The sequence below is a fragment of the Chelonia mydas genome, chromosome 8 (genome assembly GCF_015237465.2).
Source record: "Chelonia mydas isolate rCheMyd1 chromosome 8, rCheMyd1.pri.v2, whole genome shotgun sequence".
Taxonomy (NCBI): domain Eukaryota; kingdom Metazoa; phylum Chordata; order Testudines; family Cheloniidae; genus Chelonia; species Chelonia mydas.
The window spans coordinates 50608706-50629785 of NC_057854.1; the positions used below are offsets into that span (position 1 = coordinate 50608706).

Sequence of the window (21080 nt, forward strand, 5' to 3'; positions counted from 1 at the left end):
GGAACATGGATTAAAACGCATGTGTTCGGAAGGTGGGCTGCCTTGGCCTGCCCCCCATGCCAGACTAGAGGACGCACAGTTTGAAAGGGCCTGAGCTTTGGCCAGGTTAATGCGCCAGGGTGTTCCGAGTCGTTCCGTGTGTGTGATCGCTAGATGGGGATACAGAATAGCTCAAACCAAGTGTGAGTAAGAGCGTCCATGCTTTGAATGAAGCGTTTGCTCATTGACAGCAGTATAAAATGGTCAATCTGTGTTTTAAGAGAATTAGAGTTTTTGTGGTTTGTATGCATCAGTTGTGAGGTGTGGGTACAGGGTAACTGAGCCCTGTTGGTGAGTTAAAGCACCCAGGTTTTGAATGGGTCTGTGCAATCATGAGATGAGGTTATGGAGCAGCTTGGGTCCAAAGATGGATTATAGCATGCATACTTTGAATTAGGATGGGTTGAGGTGGGCTTGCAGTGCTGCACTATCATGGAGACTTTTATAAGGAAGAGGGAAAGTTTGGGTGCCAGAATCCTGAAGTTCAGCACTCCTGATGCTGCTGGAAACCACTGTAGTAGAACAGAAATAGGTGTTGGGTCATAGACACTAGTCTTTTTTGGGCATGGTGGTTCTGGGAGGGATGTGTAGGCTAAGCAAAGAATTAGATGCAACTGTCTCAGGCAGACTAGTGACAGACAACCATTTGCTCTTAAATGTGCGGTTGGAAACTACTTCAGTTACTGTTTCACACAGGCAGTCCAGTATATTCAGAGAGCTGCATTCTCAGAGGAGGCAATTTAGCACAGCTGTTACTTTGTTTGGGATGGTAGGGGGAAGGGAAAACTCTGATAATATAGATGGAGGAGAGGCAGATAAGACACTGGATTCCAATTGAAGAGAAAATAAAGTGCGAAAAACCAATATCTGGGTAATAGAGAATTCATAAACTCTTCCAGTTTTACTGTTTACTCAGTTCATTTCAAGATTGGCAGTTGCCATAGGAAACTATTTTAATGGAGTTAACTTTTTTATGAAAAGTTTTAAATTCTTTCTAGCTGTAACTATCTTATCTGTATCAGTTCTGTGTTTTAATTTTTTAAATAAAATTGGCACATTTTTCAGTCCATTAATGTAAGGTATTACCATCATACCAGTTGTAACTGTGCCTCTATTTTTTACTCTACACAGTGTTGTAAACTCATAATAAGGAAACAAATGGTAAAATTAAAAAAATTCTTCTCCCCTCATGTTGTTTTGAACTATGTTAAATTTTTGCTACAAGCTTTAGAACCCTTAAAAATAGTAGGACTTTCATGTACACCACCACTTCAACACAAACTGTACTGACTTGGACCCTGATTATGTCATAGGGTCTACATGCGGACCATAACTCCTGTGTAGAGTTTCATTTACTCCTGGGGGAATTCTGTGCCAAAAAATTAAAAGTTCTGCACACAATATTTTAAATTCTGCAAAATTCTGCATAATTTATTTGTAAAAATAATGTAATATAATCATGCCAGTTTCAATTATTTTGATAATTTATTTAAATTACAATACAATGGATGGAGAATGGGAGTGAGGACCATTGGAGGAAATTTCCACACCCCCTTCGTTGAATAGTAATGTAGCTATTTATTTCTAGTTGTTAATCAACAAGCATATGTAGCCATAACATCAGTATTACACCATACGCAACTGAAAGAGCAAGTGAGGGCTGGGGCATCAAACTCACAATTTCTGTTGGCTACTGACCATCTCCAGAAAGGCCAGTAGTAAACAGTTCACGGGTCACATTGGGGGCTGAAAAAACTTCCTATCAAATTTAGACCAGTTCTAATCACTAAAGCACCATAAGCATTTATAAGGCTGTATAGTTATTTACAAAAGGCTCCTTTACACCACTCTGGCAATTAAAGGAACCTTAAAACTTGTGCACCCATTTTATACTCCTGGGGCAATTCACTAAGAATATTGGGAACAATTCACTAAGCAAGCAGACTGCTACATTCTGAGGAGGCAGTCATGGGGCACAGCAGAAACACCCTGAAGCCTTGCCCCACCACGTCAGGCATGCTGCAATAGCGAGCGAGAGAGATAGAGCCTCTGTCACTGGCATGCATGCCCTGCCTGGCCCCCCCCCCCCCCAGTGGTGACTGATGTCTTCCCATGTCCACCCAGTCCTGCCCCCCCTGCCCGGGGGGGGATAACTGATGTCTCTGCTGGCTGCTCCAGGTGCCAGAACTGACGTGCCCGCGCTGCTGCAGAGGAGCACGTGACCACTCTTGCAGCTTCCTTTTCTTCCCCGTCAGAACTCATCTTTCCTCTGGAAAGCAAAAAAAAATCTGCAGGGGACATGAATTCTGTATGCATGCAGTGGTGCAGAATTCCCCCAGGAGTATCTGTTTAATTTAATGGTGCAAGAAGCTGCTTGTTTAGATCAGATTGTAGCATCAGGGTCTAGTGGATAAATTGTAGCTCCTGAGTTGGTATTTCTTTGTCTTTTCAGAAGTACTGCCCTTGGTTTTGAAGATTTGCAATTTCTATGGGAAAATGTTGCATTTATCTGAAAATCATAGAAATATACACTTTTGCATTTTTTAGCCCCCTACTTACCTCAGTTTCTTTTTTTTTCTCTGAGAAGGAGGTTAGGAACCTCTCTTTCATGTGAAGAGAACTTTGCTTTTACTTAGAAAAGACTAAGACTTTGTATAAATCTTAACATTTGTGTCATTGGGGAGAACTGTAAAAGATAGGGTATTTCCACTCAGAGGTTTTTGCAGTTCTAAGGTTCAAGTTTCCTTCCCAACGGGGATGAAGTCTCATTGCACACTGAGGATAGGTCCACACTAAAAAGTTAGGTTGACCCAGCTATGTTTCTCAGGGGTGTGAAAAATCCACACTCCTCAGCATTGTAGTTAAGCTGACAATCCCTGGTGTAGACAGTACTAGGTCAATGGAAGAATCAGAATGAGAAGATTTAGAATTCTTCTGTTGACCTAGCTACTGCCTCTTGTGGAGATGGATTACCTATGCTAATAGGAGAACCCCTCCCATCGGCATAGGTAGTGTCTACACTGAAGCAGTACAGTGGTGCTGCAGTGCCACTGTAGTGTTACAAATGTAGACAAGCCCTCAAATACTGCAGTGCTGCTGTTACCTGGGTAGCATGTCTGGGACAAATACCTATAGGAGAGAGATGTTGAGCAGCCACGAGGAATTCAGTTCACATCCTCCCTAAATACTCTGTGTTAGATCTTGCTTCCGACTCTGATTCTAGATTTCAGCAATCAGTAGTTCGGTATTTGTTTACCTAAAGAACTCCTCAATCCGTTGTCTGTTGTAGGTGGTGTTGCTTGTCATTCTTCCACAAGCCAGAATACTGTACACAGAGGCCCTCATAAAAGGAGAAGCTATTTTCTGGTAACTGTTGTATGAGAGTTGTCTCTGTGCATTCAGACTTTCCCTCTATCTTGAGGTTCTTAACATAATTTGGCTCCATAAGAAGGAACTCAGGTGTTTGGTGGCCATACTCTTATATATGCTCAGATGTTGAATGCTGATGTCAATAGAGGGTGATCATGAAGTCCCAAAGAACACTACTTTGCTAGGTTTCAGAGTAGCAGCCGTGTTAGTCTGTATCCATAAAAAGAAAAGGAGTACTTGTGGCACCTTAGAGACTAACAAATTTATTAGAGCATAAGCGTTCATGAGCTACAGCTCACTTCATCGGATGCACACAGTGGAAAATATAGTGGGGAGATTTTACTTACATAGAGAACATGGAAACAATGGGTGTTACCATACAGACTGTAACAAGAGTGATCAGGAAAGGTGAGCTATTACCAGCAGGAGAGCCGGGGGGACGGGGGGGGGGTGACCCCATTGTCTACAGCCAGGCTCTACGATACAACCGCATTTGCTCCAACCCCTCAGACAGACAAACACCTGCAAGATCTCTATCAAGCGTTCTTACAACTACAATACCCACCTGCTGAAGTGAAGAAACAGATTGACAAGAGCCAGAAGAGTACCCAGAAGTTACTTACTACAGGACAGGCCCAACAAAGAAAATAACAGAACACCACTAGTCATCACCTTCAGCCCCCAACTAAAACCTCTCCATCGCATCTTCAAGAATCTGCACCCTATCCTGAAGGACGACCCATCACTCCCACAGATCTTGGGAGACAGGCAAGTCCTTGCTTACAGACAGCTCCTGAACCTGAAGCAAATACTCCCCAGCAGCCACACACCACACAACAAAAACACTAACCCAGGAACCTATCCTTGCAACAAAGACCGTTGTCAACTGTGTCCAAATATCTGTTCATCAGGGGACACCATCATAGGGCCTAATCACATCAGCCACACTATCAGAGGCTCGTTCACCTGCACATCTGCCAATGTGATCTATGCCCTCATGTGCCAGCAATGCCCCTCTGCCATGTACATTGGCCAAACTGGACAGTCTCTACATAAAAGAATAATTGGACACAAATCAGACGTCGAGATTTATAACATTCAAAAAGTAGTTGGAGAACACTTCAATCTCTTTGGTCACTCGATTACAGACCTAAAAGTGGCAATTCTTCAACAAAAAAAACCTTCAAAAACAGACTCCAAGGAGAGACTGCTGAATTGGAGTTAATTTGCAAACTGGATCCAATTAACTTAGGCTTGAATAAAGACTGGGAGTGGATGGGTCATTACACAAAGTAAAACTATTTCCCCTTGTTTATTTCCCCTCCTGCTGTTCTTATCAACTGCTGGAAATGGCCCACCTTGGTTATCACTACAAAAGGTTGTGTCTCCTTCCCCCCGCCCCCGCTCTCCTGTTGGTAATAGCTCACCTTTCCTGATCACTCTTGTTACAGTGTGTATGGTAACACCCATTGTTTCATGTTCTCTGTGTATATAAAATCTCCCCACTATATTTTCCACTGTATGCATCCGATGAGGTGAGTTGTAGCTCACGAAAGCTTATGCTCTAATAAATGTTAGTCTCTAAGGTGCCACAAGTACTCCTTTGCTTTGCTAGGGATCCCAAGAGCTTGATGCCAATGGGTGCCAACCCCCAAGTGGGAATACACAGAGGCAACTCTCAAAGAATATCAGTTACCAGTAAGTAACCTGTTGTTCTTTTAAATTTTATTTTTGTCTTCATTAAAATTAAGTTTTAGGACTTTAAGATCTCTAGATTTTTTTTTTTTAGTTAAACATTTCTCTTAACATACTTCAGATCTTTCATCAGTATTTGGAATTGATACCTGATGCATCTCTATCTAAAACCATTATTTCCCCAAAACAAAGAAGGGGAATTCCCAGATTTCAGAAGTTTCAGTTTCTATTTGAGATAGCTGAGGCAATGGCATAGAGCTTTAGGATGAGGCAATTTCTGGTTTTATTTCCTTTAATTAAAATTAAACAGACTATATTACTGCAAAACTATTATCAAGTTAAGTATTTTTCAGTGATTTTCATTACTATTGTCTAATAATAATTTTATTTTTCCTGGCTTAAACAGGTATTTACCAGTGCCCTGTCCTAAACTAGTTTTTCTCGTGAAATTACCAACCCTGCAAATTGTGTTTTTTAAAGAATTGGTTGGGACCAAAAATGTGTCCCGCTGAAGTTCGAGAATTTTGCCACTGACTTCCGTGTGACCAGGATTTGGTCCTTGATGGATTTTTGTACCTACTGAGCCAATTGAATTCCTGCTTTCATTTGAATTGAAAACTTTGCTTTAGGGTTGGGTGGTGTAATCTAATTATTTGGCTTTTGTGTGAACTAAGGCATGTATGCACTATATTTCTCTACAAACACATCATGACATATTTCTGTTTTGAGAGTCTTTTACAGTCCTTTATTTGACAGTGTTGTAAAAAGAAAAGGAGTACTTGTGGCACCTTAGAGACTAACCAATTTATTTGAGCATAAGCTTTCGTGAACTACAGCTTACTTCATTGTGAAGTGAGCTTTAGCTCACGAAAGCTTATGCTCAAATAAATTGGTTAGTCTCTAAGGTGCCACAAGTACTCCTTTTCTTTTTGCGAATACAGACTAACATGGCTGCTACTCTGAAAAGTGTTGTAAAAGAAAATGAGCAAGTAATTTTTGAGACGATACTTAAAAATGCCTCCTGAAACTATTTGGAAAGGGTACAAACTAAGTTGTATAAATAAAAATTTTAGACTCCTCTAACAGCAGCAGTAATTGCTGAAGTAGAAGTCTCCCCTTCATACATGCAAGGTTTGTGTCCCAAATGCAGAATCAGACAAATGTAATGTGTTGGTTCTGATGGAGAGCCATGTTGTTAGGGAGAGACCAATATTTTATCCATAGTTCTATTTGCAACAGGGCTGTCATCAGAAGGCTGATCTTTTTGCTTTTCATTTAACTTATAAGAAAAAAGATCCTCAAAACATCTTTGTTTTCAAAATTTTAAGATTAACTGTCAGGGTAAAGAAGAACCACCTTTTTGAAAAACCTGAAGGAAATTAAACATACCTTTACAAAGGAAGAGATTTAAAGTGGATGTTCTGAAATTTTTAAGTATCTGATGCCCTTATATATTGTGGGTGGGGTGGGGGGAAGTCAAATTAAATTTGGGAATCACTTGATAGTTTCTATAATAATCCCATGAATAGGTCAGTTTTCGAGCAAAGAAAACAAATATACAGTATTTTATTAGGATTTTCAGAAAAATACGTGAATTTTTGTTGTAGCTAGTGGAATGATAAAAAAGATGATGTGAAATACTTCGTGTGAGCCCTTTGTGTTAGGAAGCCTTTCTATGTTAGTGGATTGAAGAAGTAGAGCATTTACTCCTGCAGACATTAGGCTTCAATACAAAACAATACATGCACTGAATGGTGGTCCTCAGATTTCCCTATCTCCACACTCCCATTCCTCTCCTCAGATGCAACTGAGCGTATGGTCCATGGTCTACATTTCCTTCCAGTTGACTTAATCCATGCAATGCTTGTCAGATCCCGAAGGAAAGTTATGGAATTGAGAAATATGGTGGGTTAAGGCAGGATATTCTAAGATCAGTGTCCCAAGCAGTGCTTGAAAGCTCAGTATGATTACGTCAGCTGGGAGTGTGTGTGGATGTGGGATCTCACTCTTATTTGTGTAATAAGTATTCTTATCACAAAGAGGACATTAATTTTGTTTAAGCACATTACTTTTCTTATGATGCCTGTCCAGTGAAATTAATAAATTAAGTTATAAGGAGAATATGTCACAGGGACTGTTATAATTTAGATCCATTGTGCAGTAAAGAGATTATTTGGTAAAAGCTCTTGGTATAACTATACCCATATAAGGACTGGTTATTCCCCACTTAGTAGTTGCCAGTGACACGCTTGCTTGCCATTTACCAGATGTTCTAAAGTTAAGTTTAATAAGGTGCTTCAAATGAGAAATGTCACTGTGAAAAATGAATACGATTAAAAATATTTAAAATTTTTATTCTTAAATTAGGGTAAAGTTTCAGTTGAACTTCTTGCCCATTTACTGCCTCCTGTAAAAATATAAAGGTAAACTTAAGTAGGAGTATCAGTAATGTATTCAGATGAAATTCATCACACTTCTCTTGCACACATGATTAATAACTGACAACAACTTGGGTATTTTCGTAAGGTTGTAATAAATGAATAAGATATAGAGCAGAGAATGCCAAACTTTCTATGTAAATCTGTTTTTGAAAGTGTACTTTAATTGCTAAATAAAATTCCCATTATGTTTTTGTAGCTCATTAGACACAGTAAAATAAATTTGGTAAATTATGAAGAGAGGAAGACTACTTTGGATTGGGATAGAAATATATTATGATTAGAAGGGGGCAGATTGCCTGTTACTTTGTCACATAGGTAAGATTGTGGTGGAACAACTCCCATGCTACCTAGATGCCATTTATCTCTTTGACCCTTCTCAGTCTGATATAGTCCTGCCTGTTGCACAGACACTGCATTGGTCCATCTCCTGACAATAGATGAAAGACTATCAACTACTTTTGATATGTTAAGGTGATGCTGACTCACCTGTGAATCCGTATGGGGTGGATGGGACTGCTCTTCAATGAGTTTGTTTTCTTTCCTCTTGGACAGATCTCAGTGGGTAGTTGTGGGCAATTGCCCCTCTTCTTGAAGAGCTGTCATGTGTGGGGTGCTGCACGGTACCATTTTTAAGCCCTCTTGTTCATTGTGTGTATGGTGCCATTAGGAGGATTAAAATGAGATATGGGGTTAAGCTTTTTCAGTGTGTTGATGACACCCAACGGTAGGCTTCTCTCGCATCTGTCTGGGATGATGCAATTCAGCTCCTCAGTCAGTGTCTAATTGAGATTGGAGCATGGGTGAGAGTAAGCTGGCAGAGGCCCCACTCAGATAAGACTGACGAGATGAGGATGGGTTGGAGTAAGCAACTGGAAGAGATGCTGAAGGTATATTATCAGCCTCCGTGATAAGGAGCACATCTGCCATAAGTTAATAGTGTTTGCGACTGAGGGGTGATTTTTAGACCCCCAGTTGTCATTGTTTGACAGTCATATTACAGCTGACCCAGTCAGCTTTTCACTGCATCTGGCCAGAAAAGTTGCGATCTTTCCTTTGAGATGTGATGCTTCCTACTATTATCTATGGTTTTGTCACCTCTAATATTAGACTACTGCAATGTGGTCTGCATGGGGACTACATCTTAAAACCATTTGGAGACTGAAGTTTCTGTAGAATACAATGGCTCACTTATTGAGTGGGTCATTTCACTAGGAGCACATGACACCAGTGCTCTGGGATCTGCACTGGTTGCCCATTTAGCTCCAGATGGAGTTTAATGTGTTGTCATTTGAGACTGCCTGGCTCCCTATGCCGTATTGCTACAGCTTTGGTTAGCATGGGTTCTCAGATTGGATCCTCCTTCTTATAAAAGAAAGGGGCTGGCTGTTAGAGCATTCTCCTATGAGGGCTCTGTCTCTGAAACTTGCTCCCCCTTCTTGACCTGAATTTGGGGACTTTCTGGGCTTGCTACTAAAGATGCTTGTTTGATAGGGTCTTTGGAAAAGGCTGAGGGTATGCTTCCTAGATGAGGACTGGCTGGCCAGCCGAGTTCCTGGAGAATTGATTTCAGTGATGATGATATTTAATTTAAATGCATTTATTTTATAATTAAGGCTCCTAGAGCCAGGGGTAGATGTCTTTAATATTTTAAATCTAAATAAATAAAATATATACCAGAATAGTTAAAGCAGCATAATGCTCTTGTGAATGCAGTTATACCAATATAAGGGTGATTTATATTCGTATAGATATTCCCATGTGGGAAGGGGAATAAGCTGTAAGGCATCTTTATTCAGCTACAGTAACTCCTCACTTAAAGTCGTCCCAGTTAACGTTGTTTCATTGTTACGTTGCTGATCAGTTAGAGAACATGCTTGTTTAAAGTTGCACAGCGCTCCCTTACAACGTTGTTTGGCAGCCGCCTGCTTTGTCCACTGCTTGCAGAAAGAGCAGCCCATTAGAGCTAGCTGGTGGGGGCTTGGAATCAGGGTGGACCGGCAGCCCCCCTATCAGCTCCCCACTCCCCGAAGTTCCCTGTGCCTCAGCTGCGCAGCAAGCTATCAATTGCTGGGCAGTTCAGCTGTCCTTCCCCCCACTTCCATGTGCTGCTCCTGCCCTCTGCCTTGGAGCTGCTCCCGGGAGCCTTATGCTTGCTATGCGGGAGTGGGAAGAGGGGGGCTAAATGTCCCCTCCTCCCTGCTCCTGTCCCCACTTACCCCATTTCCATAGAGCAGGGCTGGGGGCGGGGGACGACGACACAGAGGAGACGCAGGATAGGGCTCAGGACAGTGGGAGTGTGCTGGCAGCAGGGGCTGTCTGAACTTGCTGATCTACTTAAAAAGGCAGTGTACTTAAAGGGGCCATGCGCATCTCTTTCACACATAGGGTGTGTGTGTCTGTCTCTCTGCCATGCTCTCTCCCCTCCCTCCATTTGTGGTGCCTTGTAGAGTGGGAGGCTACATTAACAACAGTGTGTTAACCCTGGAGGGCTCAGCTGTTCTAGTTCATCATTTTAGCAGTAAGGCATTCCCTGGGAACTATCCCACCATCTGACTTCACCACTTCAACCAAGCTTTGCAATCATCATTGCTGTGTACAGTGTTAAATTGTTTTTTAAAACTTATACTCTGTGTGTGTCTGTGTGTGTACACACACACACACACACACACACACAGACAGTATAAATTTTAAACAAACAGTTTAATATTGTACACAGCAATGATGATTGTGAAGCTTGGTTGAGGTGGTGAAGTCAGATGGTGGGATATATGTATATATATATGCCTCTTATAGCAGCATGAGGGCACTAGAGCTGGCCCCTACAGATCTCTCTGGCAACAGCACACATGGTGTGCACACACCTAACACGGAATGGAGATGAGCAACACATCTCGAAGAACAACAGTTACAGAAAGTTAGTAACCGTTTTTTATACCTCAGTTTTGAGATTTTTATTCTAGGTATGAAAATTATTAAATCATGCTATTTATGCTAAAAACTTTCCGCCAAGTGCAATTGTAAGGAAAAGTGACACTGCTTATAGAATGAGAAATCCACCATGGGATGGAATCTGTGTGAATTGGCCAACCTTGAATAGGTATCCCTGCCATGTAACAATTGTTTGGATGTGTGATACTAGGAGATATATTTGGCCGCTTTGGAATTGTATAACTAATCAGGGTAAGACTGAAAGTGAACAGAGTTTGGGATGATTCATATTTCTGATGCAACTGATTTGTCTCTCTCTAACCTATTGTATACAATCATAAAATTACAAATATGTCTCAGGGAAGTCGTAAAAAAATTGCTGAGTATGTTCAAAGGCTGAGGGTTGTATATACAACTAAAAGGACTTCTTACTCAAGAGTTTTATATATTGCATTTGCTCTCTGAGCCAGCTGGTATTTTATTTTTCATTATTTTTTTTTCTCCTGTCCAATTTCTACAGTTTTACAGACTTTGGCTTTCCCAGTCTCTCCCTAAAGCTATAGTCTTTAGTCAAAAAGGAAATGGGCAGGAATGGAATTAGAAGGCATGTAAGATTACTGGTCTCTTTCCCTTTCCCTTTTTGTGGGAATGAAAGAAGAGGGTGAACTTACCTTACTCCCCGGAGATGCTGTAGATATCTCTACATGGCAAACGGAAACTTGTGGCTCTGAGTCTGTGTGCCCGGTCAGTTGACTTGGGCTCTCAGAGCTTGGGCTGTGGAGCTAAAAATAGTAGGACAGACATTCCTGCTTGGGTTGGAGCCCAGGCTCCAAGACTCTCTCTCTTCCTCCCCTACCCTCACCATCCCCCCCCCCCCCCCCTGGGTTTCAGAGCCCAGGCTCCAGCCCGAACCCCAACATCCGCTCTGCTATTTCTAGCTCTGCAAGTCCCAGTCAATTGACGTGGACTCTGAGGCTCACTGCCGCGGGTTTTAATTTGCAGCAGAGACATACCCAGTTAACTCTATGCTCCTTCTAGGTGTTAGACTTCAGAGCTGACTTCTACTGAATGTGACAGATGTCTAGCTGGCTTTGCTTCTTGAGAGGGAGACAGGGTGAGCCTGAGCAACTGCAAATTTTAGTTGCTGGTGTTTTTCTCCAGCTCTGGTGTCCTCCTTTCCCTACTGTGTTGCATGGGAGTAATGAGGTCAGATGTCTATTGCTTCTAGGTCAGTAGGGCATCTCCATGATCTTGTGGAGAACTAGCCAATGTGACTTGAGCGAAATGCCAAGTATCTGTGTATTGTACATGTGTTCTTTTTTTTAATGGCAAATTTCCGGTCTGCAGCTTGTTGGTGAGCAGTTTGAGTATATGACATTCAGAATTTGGGCTGCTTTGATTGGCAGTATTGCCAAATCCACACAGTCAAAAATCATGACTCCCCAAAACTTCGTTAGGTTAGCTTAAAAGTTATATAGTTTTGGGTTCTTTTTATTTGCTCTCTGGCTTTTGATCCTTTAGGGTTTGTGTTTTCAAGACTTTCTCCACAACTGAGAGGACTAAAAAGTTATTTTTAATGAAAACTGAGAATCTCAAGTAGCTAGGAGCTGAAGCTTTAAGAAAAAAATTCTGAAATACCTGATAAAATTGTGAGTTGGCAACATAGGCATGAATATTGTATGTATGTGTATTTTTTCTGTTCCTAGAGAGAATAAACATAACTCTTAAAATTAACTTTCTGATGTGGATACTTGCAATTTTAAACTTGCTTTCTGTGGATGCTATACAATATCTTCTTGAAATCTGCTGTTAGGGCAAACATTCCTGTGAGTGAATTAGTCACTTACTAGAATATTTCTGGCAACAATAGATAACTTACCTTCAAGGGAATGGAGCTCGTATCTGAATGGAGGAAGTGCTCTGTTCTCTCAAGGATTCCAGGGAGATGCTGAGGTGATCAAGAATACCAGCACCATACTTGAAGCCATTCAGGTACCAGCTTCAACAAAGGCAGAGGATATCATCCTTCTCCAGAATACTCCTCCGGAGAGCAGTCCTGTTTGCCAGGAGGCATGTAGCCTTAATTTTCCTTGTGAATATTTTAAGGCACAATTAACTTGGATTAATATTTTTGGGGTATATAAAGTTTCTACTAAACTAAACCGGTAGACTCTGGATACTAAATATTGAGGTCAAATTTGAGGTAGTGTAATAGGAATCTTAATTGGTCCCACACGCCCTTTTGTGGTATTTAAATCCTTGAGAGCTCCTTCACAGCAGAGGATTGTAACTGTGCTGTTCCCGCACACACTGTTTTTTCCCCCTATATGGAAGCACTATGTGTATCAGCCGCAAAATGATTGAGGTGCTCAGAAGGAGAAAAGGGGCAGGAAACAGAAGAGACCAATTCCAGGAGAAGAGGTTGCTGTGGGAAAAGATGAGTAGAAAGGAATGAGGCAAACTAATCAGTGGTGATGTGTTGATCTGGTGGTCTGGTGAAAGTATGCTTGAGTTCGTTTTCTAGACCAAAATGATCACAACCAGTTGACTGGGTGAAGGGGTACGCTTCTTGTGTGTAGAGATTTTCTGTGGCAGACTGAAATAGCAATCTTGGTAAGCTCTGGAAACAGTCTTAACACTGTGGTAAGAGCCTTTGATAGGAGGAGAAAGTTAAATAGGTAGGAAAAATGGGGTGGGGTTTTGTTTTGTTTTTGGAGGACCCTTGATGAGCAAAGGGGCAGAAATTCAGAGATTTGACAGAAATGAAAAAAGAATACACAGACAAAAAGAGGAAACTGGAGGCAGTTGTAGTTGAGTACTTAGATTGGTGGCAGAAAAGAATAAAACTTCACGCTTCACCTCCAGTCTCTTGTCTTTATCACTTTTGCACACTGCCCGTTTAAGAGTGATGTTTTTGGGGATTTGGGGAAAGAATTCCCTTAAATATCTATCTCCAACATTCTTTCACCATTAAATAATAAAACACCAGTAGCTATTTTCATTATATGACCAAGGCAAAGCTGTGTTTAAAGTCCGCTGAAGGAACACAAACTAACACATCTTATCTTATTACCAAAGATGTGCTGTCATGAATGATTGTGATGCAAATATAAGGAAATAAACAAAATTGCCAACTCTGTTGGAAACATGGCAATAAACTCTTTTGCCAAATGGAAAAGAACATTGCCATCTCTTAGAAGAATTGTTTACCACCAGCTACTTGGAAAATCCCTCCTGCTTTTTGTTATTTCTCTTGTGCTTTTTGTCCTTTTTCATTTTCAGTTCTGTTCTAGTCCTTCATTTTTCACTGTGTGATGTCAGAGTTCAGTGTAATGATTGAAATTACACATTGAGATAAGTACCTCTATAAAAATTAGAGAACTTGGACTAAATCTGGTAGATCAATGGCTCACTCTAATCCAATGCCCTGATAGAATAATCTTGTGTTGGTTTGCAGTGTTTTTCTTTTCCCTTGGTTCATCGTGTGACTTGTTGTGGATGCAGAATTCTTCAGTGGTGAAAATAGGGTGGATCTCTGGTCATGTGTTTATGCTCTGTGTGGAAGCGAAGGAAAGTCCTTGCATGTGAGCTAGCTACTATACAAGGCATAAACACATGACAAAGAAACATTGCAAAGCCTGCACCCACTGCAAGGGATTCCATTTGGAAGTTTTTGGCACAAAAATCTCTTCCTTCTCCCTTCCTCCCTCCAAACATTAGAGGGAATAATCTGGCACAGGATGATTGATTCTGTTGGATTACTGCCAATTTAGAGAGAGAAATCTCTGTTTACAAACTGATGAAAACTAATTGTTGACTTTCCTATCTAAATATAAATATGCCACTCCTCTTCAAGGATCCATTCATAGCCTCCGCCATATGCATTAAAGACTAGGGTATGGGTTATTCATAGTTTGCACATCCTTTGTCAACTGTGCCTCACCTCACACACATGCCACACTCCCCACCACAAGTTTAAATGCCTAAAGATACACTAACTTCTTGTCTCTAGAGAGACTCATCACAACCCATCCAGAGGACAGATGGTGGTAGTGCAGAATTTTATATATAATATAAACATTGTTCTTTACCTCATCTCTTGTTCTGGTTTGTGAGTGTTAAATTTGTGTTTTTTTTGTCTGTTTTATAATCGATTGCATCTAAGACACATAGGGAAGGACCACTAATGGTGGGGAAGTTCTGAAGTGGAGCTGTAGCATGTCCCAGTCCAATTAATAAACATACCCTATATGTCGTCCTCCCCTTCTTTTCATCATCTTGCCTATGCAAACAAATATGTCCATTGGCTCCTATCTTTGTCAGTCTCTCCAGGGACTGGTTTCCTTCCTGAAGGAGTGGCAGCACAGGGTGAATTGATTTAAATCATGAATTTAAATCAGAGAGCAGGAAACCTTGATTTAAATCACTGATTTTTTTTTTTTTTAATATCTTGTTTTGCATTTGTACTTTTTAACTGTTTTCCTAATGAAAGATTTGTTTGTTGACTGGTAACATTTTGGTTTGCAGCTGAATATCCCTTTACAATAAATTTTGCTTCTTTTTGCAAACAAGGAGGATATACTGTATCTATACACATTTGTTTAGGCAGTTATGTAGCTTAACTCACATTTATTCAGCTTCTTAATTTTTACATGTTTATTAGGAAATTGTGAATGATGCATTTATTTACTAGATTAATTTTTTACTTGCGATTTGTGTAAAGCTCTATTTGGATAGAAGTTAAAAAATGCAATTAAAAGTGCACAAAAACAGCATTTTTTTTTTATGTATCCAGCATTAGGTAGTTTTATTTAATAAAGTTTAACAAAACATGTTTTGCATTTAAAACTAACTCAATTATTAAACAAACGAAGTATTATCTGTAGTTAGTGAATTGAACTGATTGTTTCTGGGCACCATGCCTATCAGGATTTTAGAACTAGTAGACCTCTGTCAGGGTGGCCTTGAGACCTCTGTCAGAGCCCAGCTATCCTGACTTGGCACTTTGGCTGAGTGCTTTGACATTGGTTAGGTGTATGCCTACTATGCTGCCTGAGACCCGACACTGCTCGCCTTCCCTGGTGCCTAAGAAGAGGTATAAGACCTCTAGACAGGCTGGTTGCTGCCACTGATCCTCCATAAGCTTGGGGTTAAAAGTAGAGTGCAGCAAAAACTCAAGTATTCCTTTTCTCTGGTAGTGCTGAAACTGGCACTGTTGAGTCTGGGCCCTGAAGGGGTGAGTGATAGGGTGTTTCAAGGGCTGGGTGGCCTAGCAGTTAGCACACCTGACTTCTGGTCCCTTGCTTCCCTGGCTGTCAGGCTTGTAGTGATGCTTCCCTCATGTAGAAAGACAGAGCTATCTCCTGCCTCTTTGCTAGTCAGCCCTAAACTGAGCCAGATTCTCTCCTTTTCTTCCTCCTTCAGGCCAGGCACTGGCTGCAGATGCGGTGTGGAGCTAGCTGGGCCTGTAGATGCAGATGCGGTGTGGAGCTAGCTGGGCCCGTCAGCTCTCTTTTTAACCCTTTTCATGCTGGTGTGAGATTTCTCAGCTTCATCACAGGGTGTCTTCTACATTTGTGGTACCACAATGACCTGAGACCATCTTGGTACTGACCATGCTGGAGTCATTGGCAGCAGGAAGAGAGCTGCTGAGCCTATCAGTAATGTTATCCCTGGCAGTGCAGCAGACCGTGCTTCTGATAGCAGCATTTAGAGGAGCTCTGACATACCAGGGTGCAATCCAGACTAATGGGGACGGTGTCACCCTTGCCTTGCAACCTAGGGTGCCTTGTAGTGCCTTACTATTGTGTCTCTGAACCTGGACCTCTCACAAACAGCCTTCATCATGCAGGTCACTCCTAGATGTGTAATTGCAGCTGCCCATCACATTCTGGCTCTCACCAGTCTGGGTTATACTTCAGGATGACACTTTCCCAGTCCCAGATTTCCTCCCAGAAATGTATGTTTTGTACTGCCCCAGCCCTCTCTTGGACAGTGCAAATATGTTAACTCCATTATTCCTATAAGGGAATAATATACAACAGCTTGCCACCTTAAATGGAGTTACCCAGACACTTCAATTTAAACACACTGGATTAGATAAAACAATAAAACAAGTTTAATAATGACAGAGAGATTTTGAGCACAAGTAATAAGGCATAAAGATCAGATATGGTTACAAGAAAAATAAAGATAAAACTCTTTCTAGTGCCCAATTAAAAACTACATTTGAGTCAAAGTGAAGTTTCTCACCACATACTTCTAGCAATATTACTGACCCACTTTCAGGTCAGTGCTCCTCCCTCAGAGTCTAATGGCTACTACTTTTGTCTTCTCAAGTGCAAAGCATGAGAGAGACAGGGAGAAAGATGAGAGGTCTCTGAGGTGCTTGTTCCTCCTTTTTATAGTTTTAGTCCCCCTCTTGAAAAGAAGACAAAACCAGAAGAACAGAGAACCAGAAGACAAAAAGTCTGTGTGGAAGGATGTTTCCTGCAGGGTTTTTTCACCTGAGTGAGCTTCCTTTGTTTTCACCTTTCTCCCTTGCTGCTTAATGACTTTGTTCACTGCTTAAATGCAAATTAAGACAAGCATACACTCCTTTGTTGAAGACAGGCGTGTTTGAATAGTTTGGTGCTACGTGAGTCTGAACATATATTTTTAACATCCTATGCGGGGAAACTTTTAACTTTACACATAATGCATCTACACACACTATACTGTGATATTACTGATCAGCAAGTTGAGTTTTCACATACCTCACAAGGCATACCTTGTACAAGAATTATTACAATAGTGTGTGAATACAGGAGTGCATTCCCTCACAGGGTCCAGTGTTGGTGCAGTACTCGGTACCGCGACAACCTCCTGTACTTCAGACTTCACACCCATTTGCACTGTCAAAGGGGAAGCCTGCAATTTTGGCTGCACTATACTCTTTCCCAGGTTGGCACCGGTCTCAGGTACTGTCGGCAGCAGCCTTCACTCTGACTGGGTGCAACCTGGAACTGGGGTACCGGTAGCTCTCTCACTGAGATGCTGTTACAAGCTGCAAACCTCTACAGGTACTGCACTTACACAGCCGTCCACAGGCACGGACACACCCAGCCAAGTTACATGAATGCTTCCCCTAGCCGCTCATGAACTAACAATAGAGAGGCTCCAGCCAATTTCCCCAGCCTAGGACCCCAGGGCTGTATTGTCCTGCCTTGGTGAGAAGCCTGACCAGTGTAAGTTTATTACCCAGTCCACCCCTACCTCAATGTGGAGAGCACATGCATGAGCTTTTTTACACTGTGCAGATTCCCCAAGCACTTCAACCAAAACACTGTTTAAGGTAAAATATAAAACAGATTTATTAACTACAGAAAGATTTTAAATAATTATAAGTAATAAGTGTACAGATCAAAGTTGGTTACCGAAGAAATAAAAGAAAAATCGCAATCTGAGTTCTATAAACTAGACAAGATTTGAATCAAGCAGTGTCTTGCCCTGATAGTGTAGTTCCTTAATACACAAGCTGGGATTCTCCTTTCCAGCCTGGGATCACCTCCCCAGCTCAGTCTTCGTTCTCCAGATGTGTTTCCAGGTGTTGAGTTGGGTGGAGGGGAGGAGGAGAGGCCCAGTGATGATGTCACTTCCCCTCTTTTATAGTTTCTTCCAGCTTGCTGGAAACATCTATGCTTGTGCTTAGGTCAAGCAGTCTCCATTGTCTATGTGCTATCTCTGAGAAGTCTCCATTGTATATGGTTCTTGGGATGGTCCTTGGGTATGTGGATTCCTTTAATGGGCCATCAGCAGTCAGGCTCCTCCATTATTGCACCTGAAAGGCTGGTTGTGGGTGTTCCCAACCTTACAACATATTTCAGTAACACACACATAGGAAAACTTCATAACTTCCCATACAGTGATAGCACATACAATCCAACAGGATATTAATGTTCAACAGATCACCTTTTAAAATGATACCTCACAAGGCATACTTTGTACAAAACATATCATAATTATATGACAGTGGTGAATATAGGGTTTCCAGTGTGCAGCTTCGAAGCATAGCATTCCACATCCCCTTGGTCAGCAGAGGGTGATTCATTCTCCCCTGAATCGGAGATTGGCTCCTATGTTTCCTTGCCTTGGAGCTGGTTATGCTACTCCTCACCTAGGTGTTATTACCCTGGGTTGCTTTGGGATCCTCTGGCTGGAATGGGATTGGGCATGTGGCCAGGACCAGTTCAGTGGTCCTTTTAAAACACCTGGGGATTTCCCCTGGTTTCTAGGTCTTACTCAAAGCATTCCTTCTCTGGGTCATCAGAGAGGCATGGAGAATCTACTCGCCAGGCGCTGCCTTTTCTCAAATCTGCTATTGGGCCCGGCGCAAGCAGAAAAACGTGGTTCAGGAGAAGTCTGTTGGACAGCTAGTGGCGGATTGGCAGCCTCAACCCTCTGCTGGCATCCTCCTCCCTTCAGAGGCACCTCACTCCCTCCCAATTATTATAGAGCTCACCAAGAGCTATTAGAGAGGGTTGCCTCAGGTTTGGAGGTACAGGGGGAGGAGGTTAAGGAGTCCTCCCATCATCTTTCTGATATTTTGGCTGCCACTGGGATGCCTTACTTAATGGGCTGCAAAATCATCTTACTAATAAGTCGTTCTGGTAGACTTCTTTGTCCCTTCCTCCCATCTCAAAAAGTTCTGAATGTAAATATTATGTTCCCTCCCAGGGGCATGGGCAGTGGGTATAAGAGGCCAGAGGAGGCTAAGCTTCCCCAATAGCTGGCCTGCCGCCTTTTGAGCATGCTGCCACCAAAAGGGTGCCCTAGCTGTGGCCCTGCCTGTGCTCTGCCCCAAAACCCTCTCCCACTCATCCTCCTCCTGCCTGAGGCCCCACCCTACCTCTGCCTCTTCTTGTCCCCGCTCTGCCCTCATGGGGGCCTCAGTGGAGGGGGCGAACAGGCACATGGGGATGGTGAGTGGCAGGCTGGAGGGCAGGCCAGGGGGAGGAGGCCGAGTGAGAGTGAGCCTTAGGGCGGCCACGGTCTGGGCGTGCCCAGCCTCCCCAAATGGAGGAGTCACTAGCTGCCTATACCCCGGGGTTTGACTATCTATATTCCTGTTTCACCCTGGGTTTTTTGATGGTGCCAGCAGCCAGTGAAAAGAAATAACAAGGCCAACAGGTGGCAACCCCCAAATCAAAAGATTCTAAAAAATTAATTTGATAGAAGTTTATTCTACTGTGGGATTGCAACTCAGGATTGCGAACCAACCAACTCTTTTAAGTATTATGATTGTAACATTTGGGACTCCTTGCTCAAGTTTAAGGACATGTTGCTGGAGGACACTAGGCAGGAGTTCTTTGCTTTAGTTGATGAGGGGAAATGGGTAGCGAGAACTTGGCTGCAGGCTGGACCAGATGTGGAGGACTCAGCTGCTAGGACCATGACTTCTGCGATTTCTATGTGCAGGAGCTCTTGGCTTCAGTCCTCAGGGCTTCTGCATGAGGTTCAACAAACAATTTGACTTGCCCTTTGAGGGCGAACAGCTTCTAAACTCCATGGGTTGAAGGATTCTAAGGCAACTTTAAACTTTTTGGGATTATATACTCCTACCCCATCCAGGAAACACACTTTCACCCACAGCAGACCCATTGGTACTCTGCCCCTCTTCCTTGCCAGGATCCACAAAGAAAGAAAAGTAGAGGTTATGGACACAGCCATCTCCTCCTCCTGCTTCTATGTCAATGCCTGCTCCATCTAGATACCCAGGGATTGCTAAACAGGTGATTTGATGGGTCGATTGAGGACGCTGTACCAGTTTCCAGGATGCCAGAATCCATCTCCCTCTGTTCGCAGTGTGTGCCACTTCCTCAGTGCTTGTTCCTGGATTACTTCAGACTGATGGGTCTTAAGCACAGTGGAAGTGGGATATACCCTCCAATTTGTTTCTTCTCCTCCCTTCCATACTCCCTCCCCTCTTCAGGGACCATTCTCATGAGGATCTCCTTTTCCAGGTTTATTCTTTCCTTCAGGTAGAAACCATAGAGGAGGTTCTTCAGTATCACAGACGGGAGGGGATTCTGTTTCCATTATTTCCTAATCCTGAAAGCAAAAGGAGGTCTTGGACCAATTTATACTTATGCCAGCTAAGCAGATATCTCATAAAGTGTTGCATCATCACCCTGGCTTCCGTTATTCCATCCCTGAAGACTGGTATGCTACTCTCGACTTAAATCACCACATGAAAGTAGGCACTTTATCAAGGTCACAAAGTATCTCAGATTCATAATGAAGCATGCTTATTGCCAGTTCACCGTGCTGCCATTTGGCCTGTCAGCATCTCCTCAGGTTTTCACAAAACGTATAACAGTAAATAGCAGGTTTCCTGAGGATGCTACAGGTCCAAATTTACCCTTATTTGGATGACTGGCTGGTCAGAGGTTGGTCCAGGGCTCAGGTACTGTCCAGTTTGTCTATCATCCAGTCAACTTAGAAAAAAATCTACCCTACGTCCAGTTCAGAGGATAGAGTTTATAGGAGCAGTCCTGGACTCTACTCAGGCCAGAGCTTTCCTTCCGGACACAAGGTCCCAAACAATTTGAGTTCTTGCTGCAGATCTCC

At 42.3% G+C, this 21080-nt stretch overlaps 1 protein-coding gene across 17 annotated transcripts in view; it reads left to right on the plus strand.

The window, feature by feature from the left end:
• RALGPS2 (Ral GEF with PH domain and SH3 binding motif 2) overlaps positions 1-21080 on the plus strand; it is a 255535-nt gene that overhangs the window by 1073 nt on the left and 233382 nt on the right. The gene's annotated exons all lie outside the window — the stretch shown is intronic.